We start from the raw sequence: 9,293 nt of genomic DNA on the forward strand, positions 1-9,293 counted from the left end.
CCCCGCGCCCTTGGTCACAGGAATTTGTAAGAGTTCAGGCCTTTCTTTAATCCATGGAAACGGCTCAGAGCAAGAGCTTCGGACGTGACATTGACATGGAGGAACAGGGAACAGGGGGCTCTGGGGCTTCTTGCTCCACTCACAGCATCAGGACATTCACAGCTGTTCTAACAGTGTAACCCTGTAAGTGTTAGCTGAGAGGTAAGTCCCATTGAGTTTAATGGATCTTACTTCCAGGTAAATGGGTGCAGGGCTACAAGCATAAAACACTCTGATTAGGGAATAAGCCCTTAAAGAAACTATGTATAAGATTATACTGTAAAACCCAAATGCCCCCCCCCCAGTAATTTGCATTGTGTGAATCCATATATCCTAGTCGATCCTTCTCTTACTTCATTGTAATTTATTTTAAACATACACAGCTTCATCTGTTTTCTCTGCTGCTGCGTTTTATTTTACCCCATTCATATTGTTGGACAGTGCTATTATAAGGCACTGTTATAGGTTTCAAGGCTTCAGTCTGAGATCATTTTATACTACAACACTATCCCACAATCCTTAATATATGTTCCAAGATACACAGAGCGATAGTGTTGGCTGCACTATTATTTATGCTCCAACATCTAGTTGGTGGACTAAGCATAGTTTGTACTGTGTAAATATTGATTAAACGTAAGGTATGTCAACTGCTACTACTGAAGTAATTTAAAGTGTGTAGCTGCTGAAATACATCAGTGGCCAATCTGAACAGAAAATAGAAAGGGGCAGAATGATAAGCAAATGACCAGCCAGTATAATGTTCTTCTTACATTTAGGGTTAGCAGTTTAGTGGGTGCCACATCAGCAAAAAACCCCAAATAATTAATTGAGAGTCACATTAACAAAATAGTAATTCAATTTGCACTTGCACAAATGACTAACGGTCCAATCTTATACATGTCTACTCAGAAGTAATATCCAGGTTAGTGGGTATAGGATTGCATCCTGCAGCTGCTTTCACTGATTAAATATTACAAGGAATAAATAATAATTAATTATTATAGAAGTTAATTTAAGCTTCTTCTAATGAAAGCTTATCACCAATGCATTAATTTCTGCTTTGCTTCTTTGGTGTTTCAGATTTCTGCTTGAGTTTGAAAAGTAGCAACATCTACTACAAATATTTGGGTTTATTTGGAACATTTAAGCCCATCTGAGCTGAACTTGCTTCAGTTCTCATGGCTGTGTTTTTTAAAAACCAAACAAAGAAAGAAAAAATATTATTTTTATGGTAGAGAATGGTGGTTCCTTGTTTTCTGTAATTGATCTCCCTCTTTTGTAACTGCCTCCCTCTTTATGAGTGCAAGGTTGTACCCGAGCATAAGGAGGTGGGGGGGGGGTTGATTTCATTTGCATTTTGATGAAAATGTGCATAATTTGTACTTTCCGAAACAACATGCAGACTGCAATGCAGTGGTCCTGCAAAATTTGTAGCCCTCTGATTTTTGTGATATAGTTCTCCAACTGAAAAAAGTGTAAAAATGATTATATTGGAGGAAAGTGTGCATTAAAGTGCCTACATTATAGGGGTGTGCAAAAGATTTATCAGAACTGAACCACTCTGGACAGTTTCAGAGCAGGACTGGTGAGAGTAGCTGTAGCCAGGCAGAACCTTGAAATTCCAGTGGAAGGGCTTGGATGGCTAAATTTTTCTACTTCTAATTTAGAAATTCAGTATTCCTAGTCTAGCAATTTATTATTCATTGCATGTATTCAGTTGTATAAGAAACAAAATCCGAAGACCAAGTTCTTGACTAATCTCTGTTTCATTTTAAGACAAGTGACTATGTAAGCAACACCCAGTGACAGGGATCTCAGATATGCAAGGCTGGTGGTGCAGTATTGTTTCCCCTAGCAACCACCCGGGCTTCCTTACGAATGCTTGCTTCATACTTTGCAAGTCTTGATTTGGATAAATGGACAGTTTTTTATATTGTAATGATCAGTTGTAACAGAGAGGTCAGGGGCAAGGCAATAGTTCACTCACAGAATGGCCAGCTGTTTGGCAGGTCTACAGGGAAGCAAGGACGAGAGATGTAAGAACAATCAAATCATTGTGTTAGTGCCTGCTGTGAATAGATTATATGACAGAGTCTGACGTGGATCAGGGGCATGAGTAAAATAAGATAACATTTCAGAAAGTAGAGGGGACCCTGATTATTTTCTCCTGCAAGTCAGCTGACTTGATTTGGCATCTAGATCTAGGAAAGCCTGACATAGTTTGTGAAAATGTGGAATGTATTCATTTTGAACCATGAGATAAAAGCTTTCTAAGATCAGACAATCAGAAACTCATTCTGCACTGCCAATTAAACATAATCAATCCATGCTGAAATGAATTACTACAACGTTGTGTAATGGAAATGTGGAATACCTTTGTGCTGCAAAGAGTTAGTGGTGTACATCAATGGCTCCTCTCATGCCCAGACCCGCTCTCTGGGGTCTGTGACATCTGCATGATGTCATCTTCATCAATATGCCATCCCAGCCCCTTTAATCCAGATTTCCTGCTTCCACTATTAGGCTTACAATCAAAAGAATAAATCTGGATTAAATTGGGGGGGGGGGAATAATATGATGACAACAATATAATTTGGATACTGTTGAAAACTTGCATGCACGATGTCAGGGAACTGCTCAGAGGCGAGAAATAGAAGGGCAGCTGGGTTACAGGGAGCCTCCAAAAATCTTGCGAAGCAGTTCCTCTTCCATCGAGGAGGAGAGCCCCACCTCCAGTGGAGAAGAGGTGCAAGGACCAGAGGATGCTAGGGAGAGCCTTAACACTGCTCCTGAGCAAGCCGGAGAGGAGGGAAGCACGCCCCTGCCACCACTCATCCTGCGCAGTAGTCTGAGGCGCAGAGAGGGGCGGAAACGGTTGGGGGGTAATGAAACTTTTATGTTGGGGGAGGTACAATAAAAGACCACTCCCGGATTCTGCTAGCGACTGAGCCAGACATGGGCTTCGGGACTCTTCACTGTAAATAGTTTTGCACCAAAATAAAGCCTGTAAAACACAGGTCGGAGTCCTGCCTGGTTACTCTTGAGCAACCACAACAGCACCTGACATACGAGCAGTAGTGAGTCTACAATAAATAAGCATGGTGGCAGTTCATCCTGGCCCCTGAGGAGGACATTTTAGGTGAGAGCCATAGATGACAGCTAAATATCTTAGGCTCAGCATGCTTCTTGCATAGCCCCAAGACAATTTATGTTGTGGATAGTGATATTGTAGCCATTTTGTAGTATGTAGCAAAAGTGATTTGATATCAGGTGTGTTCTCAACAGGGAATGGAAACTAATCCTCATTCTCTCAAAAGAGAACCTTGTGCCATATTCCTATATGCAAGTATTCACACTTTACATTTTTTAAGAGTAAATTTAAATGTAAAGTGTGAAGATGAGACTCTTAAGATGATCAGCAAGGGATCTTGAGTGTTCAACTTATACCTATACATCTAGATCTATAGAGAGCATGTCAAATGAAGCCCAAATGCAGCTCAATGAAGTGTGGCAGGCATTTTCAATGATTTCTGGTTAACTATTTTTGATTCAATATTCTTTAAAGTTCTGTTTAGAGATGTTTTCATATAGCTTTCTGAAATACCAAAAAACAAAAAATAAAGAGGGAAGGTCAAATTTACTTTAGATGCAGGAGGTGACTCCACTGGAAGAGACACACACTTGCTTCATGGAAGGATTTGTTATTTTGCCAGGGAAACTGTGTATATCTAGGACTCTGCTTAAGGAATCTGTGTGATTTTCAAGATATTAATCCATAATAGCCATTTGTAGCCCCACAAAGAGTGCATTGCAGTAGTCCAAACGGGAGATAACCAGAGCATGCACCACTCTGGTGAGACAGTCCATGGGCAGGTAGGGTCTCAGCCAGCGTACCAGATGGAGCTGGTAAACAGCTGCCCTGGACACAGATTTGACCTGTGCCTCCATGGACAGCTGTGAGTCCAAAATGACTCCCAGGCTGCGCACCTCGTCCTTCAGGGGCACAGTTACCCCATTCAGGACCAGGGAGTCCCCCACACCTGCCGGCCCCTGTCCCCCCCAAAACAGTACTTCTGTCTTGTCAGGGTTCAGCCTCAATCTGTTAGCTGCCATCCATCCTCCAACTGCCTCCAGACACTCACACATGCAAATTAGTCAAAGTTCTCTATGGATTTAATACAAATCTATTCCATACATAAAATATACAATTTAAAATCCAACCTGGAAATGTAACTTAAAATAACACCTTTATAAAATAAATACCATAGTCAAAATGCCCAATAAATGCCATAGCCACATCACAATAGCAAACTAAGTAAAGGTAAATGCATTAATAAATTAGGGTGAGTGGCATGTAAAAAAAATACACAAACCTGATATATTCAGCAGCCAGTAGCCAGACAGCACATTCTGAACACCAGCTTGAGCATCAGTCCAGAAGATCTGTTATATATCTTTATGCATATAACTTATACCTTATAACTTATACTCAGAAAATCTTCTAAAATTGATTGACACTGGGGCTCACCACATTTAAGATATGCTGTAATAAAATATTACCCTTTCAAAATGAAAGCCTCTTAATCTTCAGACAGGTAGCACTGGCCAAACCCCTTCAGAAAAATGAGTTGAATTAAATGGAATTATGGGTGCTGCTGGACCCAGGTTTGGAGACTCAGGTATGCTCCGTGGCTAGAAGCGCCTCTCACCAGCTGCGGCTAGTACAACCGTTCCTGGGTGGGAAACCTTGGCCACAATAGTTCATGCACTGGTTGCTTCACAATCAGATTACTGCCGTGTGTGCTTTGTGGGGCTTCCCTTGTGCCAGATCCGGAAGCTGCTGTTAGTACTGCAGCATGAATGAGACCCTATCAGAATATAATGCCTTTACTCAAAGATCTGCACTGGTTGCCAATTTGCTCCTGGACCAAGTCAAAGGTGTTCCTATATATATAAAGTATGTATAGTATATATAAAGTATATAAAGCTCTCTATAGCTTGGGACCAGTTTCCCTGCAACATCATTTTACCCTATACCCAGATATTCCCACATGACTGCTTCATTTTGCAGAAGTACTATTATAAGAAACTGATCTTGTAGTGTGGCAGCACCTGCACTGAGAATTATAAAATCAAAGAATAATAGAATAGTAGAGTTGGAAGGAACCCCAATGGTCATCTAGTTCAACCTCTTGCCATACAGTCTCTCAATTAGATCATAAATGACAGATGGCCACCCAACCTCTGTTTAAAAGCCTTCAAGGAAGCCAAGTCCACCACCTTCAGAGGGAGAACATTCCACTGTCAAATAGCTCTTACCACCAGAAAGTTCTTAGAATCATAGAATCATAGAATCATAGAGTTGGAAGAGACCACAAGGGCCATCGAGTCCAACCCCCTGCCAAGCAGGAAACACCATCAGAGCACTCCTGACATATGGTTGTCAAGCCTCTGCTTAAAGACCTCCAAAGTAGGAGACTCCACCACACTTCCTGAGATTTAGTCAGAATCTCCTTCTTGTAACCTGAAGTCATTGGTTTGAGTCCTCCCCTCCGGAGCAGGAGAAGGCAAGCTTGCTCCCTCTTCCATGAGACAGCCCTTGAGATATTTGAAGTTGGCTATTATATCTCCTCCTAAATTACTTTTAAAAAATCAAGCGGTATATAATTTTTTTAAAAAATAAATAATAATGGAGATAATTTTCAACAGGTCCATTGGGGGAAATATTTTGGGAACCATTGGCATACCCTTTTTTCAGGATACATCTGAAAAAAGATGTATTGCCATTGCAGGAGCTAGAGTTTATACCTCCCCCTCTCTGTTTCCCCCCAAAAGTACACCCCAATCTCTACTGCTACCCATGAAACATAGGCTGGCCTTACTAGATTTTTCTCTGTCCTGATCATCATGACTTGTTTCTGGAGTGAGGCCAAAAGTAATTGGTTGTTTTCTTTTTCTATCAGAACCTTTTCAGTGCCAATTATTTATTCTGGTCTATTCATAGTCATCTAAATTTCTTTGAAACTTTTGCTCTCTGAATCCCCCCAACAGCATTTCCAGTTCATTATTTAATATCTCAGTCTTTTTGGTATACACTCTTGCAATTGAAACCACAGTGGCCTTCATCTCAGCTCTCATACATGGTAGTTCTGTCCTTAATCTCCCAGCCTCCATCTTTGAGGTCTCTATCGATAACACCGTAAGATCAGTAGAGCATTTATTTAAAATGACATGCATTTGTCTCTAAATTTGTCTCTCTTGAGAACTGAATGCTTTACTCAAATTGAAAACTATCCACATTTGAGCATTTTGATGCAAAATTACACATTCCTCCTGCTGTTTCATTTGCGCCAACTGCACTGGGATGAAGATGCAAGACAGTTGCTTGGATTAGCAGACAGCTTTGTTAACAACAAGGATCTTCAACAAACATAACCAGATCTATATAAATCGAATGCAAGCTTTTCGGAATCTAAGGCGACTACTGCAAGATTTCCTGTTGCCTCATCCTGGAGAAATGCACCATGTCAAACCTGTTGCTGATCTGTGCCTTTCATTGTCTTCCCATCATAAATTGAGCCTTGGTGTGCAGCTTGCTAGTCCCTGCTTCTCCTGGCTGATATACAATGGGCTATAATGGACTCTAGGATTGTTCTCTTCCAACATCCCAGTGAGCTGCCTAGCAATGAGAAGTATGTTGGGTAAACAGTCCTTCAATGTCCAGGCGCCTCAAGATGCTGAGCTGCTCAAGCTTGTCTTATCTCCACAACCAGGTAACAATTACACTGAACAGGCCTTAATGCAGATCACATTCTTCCACCAAAAGGGAACTCTATTCTGAATTTGCCTTGACTACTATCATAGGCAGGTAGCTTCTCTTATATGCTGCCCTGGAACAAGCAGTCTCTCTTCCTGCCCTCTTGGCTGGTGAACAGCAAGGGCTTCATGGAGCTTCTCCCAGCTCTACCTGAAGACCCTGAGCACAGGACTTGTCATTTACAGCATTTACAGATCTTTGCCTGTGAAAATGACACAGTGTAGTGTTCTACACTCCATTGGGATGCTGGTTGAAACAAAGGTCACAAAGGTCAACCTTGGTTATACCTTTAGGAAGGAAAGAAGGAAGGAAGGAAGGAAGGAAGGAAGGAAGGAAGGAAGGAAGGAACTGGGGCCTTGGGGTATAGGAAAAAGTCAAACTTAAAAACATTTTTTTGGCATTTTCTATCATTTAACTAAAGTCCCAAACTCTCTGTGAAACAAGAGCAATGTGAAACAAAGGTTCTGATCCAATGCAAAGGATACCACATTATGATGCACCAGAAGTTCCTTCTACATAGAAATGTTGACACACATTTGTCCCGAAACCCATATGCGACAGTGACAAGATACCATCCTTTTTGTTGCATCACATAGCCTTGAAAGGAAGTCTCAGCCTGAAGCAATCACTTCACAGGCAAAGGTGAGGTGGCCTGGCCTAGCAGCTCTTGAAGCTAAAGAAAGGCCGTTTTCTTTGCCCTGTAGCAAAAGTTGAATCTCTTCCAGACTGCCCTGCCTTTTCCTCAGACAGATGGTTAGTCTGTTGAACTATATCCAGTTCAGTACTCAAAAAGGTTGAACATGAAAGAGGCCCTTCCATTTTACCCTCTGTCAGAGATACCCTTTTAAAATCCATTTAACTCTGTAAAGTGGTACATAAAACTTGTGCAATTAGTCTGTATGCCTGGGGAAACAAAGACTCACCCTGGTAATGAGTCCCATTTCATGTCTGGACCTATCGATCAGAGCTGAGTCCAGCATGATGCTAAACGTAGAGAAAGCCAAGTTCAAGCCTTGTACCCATATTTCCCCTCAAACCCAAACCTTAGCAGGAAAAACCATGAAGGTAGATGGGAAACATCTGAAAACCTGACTTGAGCTCACATTTGCCCATCAAGACTACCCTTCCACCTGATTTGACCATGCACATCACCTTGTTAAAATATGTACACTGCATCAAACTAAGTTCGCTTTGTAAGTAGTCATTGGTGGGTGAGCCTCTGGAGTCTAATTTATTGTGTATCAATCTGAATTCTTTGGTACTATGCCTACAGGTGAACTTCTCAGTGTTGGAACAGGAAGGATGCCAAGTACCTCGCCAGCATTAATCATCACCCCTCCGCTCATAAAGCAGTCAACCCCTGAGAGAGTGGGGTATTCTTTTCTGCCACTGTGATGGAAGTGCTTGCTTCCAGACCAAACACTATTTCCCTCTTACAGGACTCAGCTTGAGCCTGCCCAAGAAGGCTTCATGGTGCAGATGTTCCTCCTTACCATGCTGGTCTAAATAGTCTGGAGTGGTGGGCAGCATGTCCCAATAAGGGCATCTGTCCTGTCTCCTTATTGGCTGGATTTCCCCTGATGTTTTGCAATGCCTAGTAATTCCCCCTCCCACCGCCTCTTTAGGGTAAAGAGCACATAAAATGCACACGAAGAAGTGTGCATGCACACGAAAGCTCATACCAAGAACTAACTTAGTTGGTCTTTAAGGTGCTACTGGAAGGAATTTTTTTATTTTGATTATGGCAGACCAACACGGCTACCTATCTGTAATAAAATGCACATATTTGTGAAAAAATACTTGCAAAATGCAATTTCTGTAAGTGAAAATTGTAATTCCAAATGTAATCCCTCATTCCCCAAAAATGTGTACATTAGCCAAAATTGCATAACTTTGTGCTTATTGGGCAAAATTGACACTAAAATATTGCTGAATTTTTGTGACAATTTGAGTGTGTGTTTTAAAAAATTGCAAACTGATGTGGAAATGCGGAGAACTAAAGAGTGAAAAAAATGAGAAATTGAGAAATTGACAGATTCACTCATTGCCAATGCCAAGTGAACCTTGTGTTTCAGAGTTAGGTATGTACTGTTATACCTGTTTTATCTTAATATTTATGAATTCATAATTGTTCCCTAAGACTAGAATAATCAGTGTGATTTCTTAAAAATCTGTGACATTAACTTTGAAAGCAGCTCTGCTGAAATGATTGTCTGTTCCTCTTTCTTTACAGCCATAAATGTAGTGTGTTAATAAGCCCAATAGAATATTACAGGGATTCCACGTTACAAAGTGACCAGCAAAAAAAGAAAGAACAAAGAGAGAGAACAACCACTCAAGGACAATTTTACTTAGATAAATGAGCTGGCTGTATCCACAGCCAAGAAAACAAATGAGCAGGGAGAGAACAAAGCAAATGAGAGATAGACGAACCCCC

This window comes from Podarcis vaucheri (genome assembly GCF_965113315.1).
Source record: "Podarcis vaucheri genome assembly, chromosome: 4".
Classification (NCBI taxonomy): domain Eukaryota; kingdom Metazoa; phylum Chordata; class Lepidosauria; order Squamata; family Lacertidae; genus Podarcis; species Podarcis vaucheri.